Source organism: Pelodiscus sinensis, chromosome 1 (genome assembly GCF_049634645.1).
Source record: "Pelodiscus sinensis isolate JC-2024 chromosome 1, ASM4963464v1, whole genome shotgun sequence".
NCBI lineage: Eukaryota > Metazoa > Chordata > Testudines > Trionychidae > Pelodiscus > Pelodiscus sinensis.
In genome coordinates, this window is record NC_134711.1 from 329,953,391 (window position 1) to 329,954,845 (window position 1,455).

The 1,455-nt window shown below is 52.9% G+C and overlaps 1 pseudogene; it reads left to right on the forward strand.

The window, feature by feature from the left end:
• The first annotated feature begins 275 nt into the window (after positions 1 to 275).
• Positions 276 to 1,226, forward strand: LOC102452762 (olfactory receptor 52B2-like; annotated as a pseudogene).
• The last annotated feature ends 229 nt before the right edge of the window (positions 1,227 to 1,455 follow it).

Below are 1,455 nucleotides of genomic sequence, written 5' to 3' on the forward strand. Positions count from 1 at the left end.
TGATGAAGGCTGGCTTCACGGGCTGGGCTTTCTGAGACTCTCCACCTGGCCCTGCCTGCTCTGTGGCTGGTTTGTCTGAGCTCTAAGCTCCTGACAGGTCCCTGTCACCAGCTCCTGTTCTGCCCTGTACAACTATGAGTGCAGTTCTCACCCCAAGCATGAAGAGGGTGAGCGGGATGTGAGAAGTGAGTGTGAGGGGGTGGGAGCCCAGCAATCACTGACCTTGTTTCTATTTCCAGCTTGGCCTAGTGCCCAAGCGGAGCCCTCAGCGCCACATGGCCGCACCCAACAGCACAACTTTCAGTCACCTCATCTTCGTCCTGGTAGGCATCCCGGGCCTGGAGCCCTGGCACCCCTGGATCTCCATCCCTTTCGCGCTGATGTACACGGCGGCTGTTCTGGGGAACTGTGGTCTCCTCCTGCTCATCGCCACCCAGCGCAGGCTGCATGAGCCCATGTTCATTTTCCTCTCCATGCTGGCCATGGCCGACTTACTGTTATCCACCAGCACCGTGCCCAACACACTGGCCATCTTCTGGTTTGGACCCAAGGACATTTCCTTCACTTCCTGTCTCACCCAGGTGTTCTTTTTGCATTTTGGTGTTGCTGTTGAGTCAGGTGTCCTAGTGGCCATGGGGTTTGATAGGTACATCGCCGTCTGCGACCCCCTGAGGTACACGACTAACCTCACCAATGAGAAGATCGGGAAAATAGCCACGGTCATCATCATCAGAAGTTTTTGTATAATTGTTCCCGATGTCTTTCTACTCAAACGGCTCCCCTTCTGCGCAAGCAACGTCATCCCGCATTCCTACTGTGAGCACATCGGGGTGGCCAGGCTGGCCTGTGCGGACATCTCTCTCAATATCTGGTATGGCTTGGCAGTGCCTATTGTAGCTTTTATATTAGACGTTCTGTTTATCGCTGTGTCTTATGTACTGATCCTCAGGGCTGTCTTCAAGCTGCCCACCAAAGATGCCCGACACAGAACTCTCAGCACTTGCGGCTCCCACGTCTGTATCATCCTCTTATTTTACACCCCTGCCTTTTTCACTTTCCTAACCCACCGCTTTGGTCACAATATCCCTAAACACATTCACATCCTGCTGGCCGATCTCTACGTGCTCGTCCCCCCCATGCTAAACCCCATTGTTTACGGGATGAAAACCAAGCAGCTGCGGGAACAAATAGGCTGCCTATTGTCTCGGAAGTGAAAATGGTTCTGAATCTAGTGCAATGTGACTTACTAGCTGGCTTCTTCCACATGGCAAAGACAGGGCCCCTTTGCTCCAAAACAGGGACGTTAACCTATTACCTCTATGTAGTAAAACAGACATTTTCACCCCCAGGGAAGTTTCCCTGCAAATCCAGGGCCAAGACTGAATGCGATCCCCTTTAGTGACACCCCCAAATAGGGAGGCTTCACTAGTCTGAGATGAAGGCCACAGGGGAGTT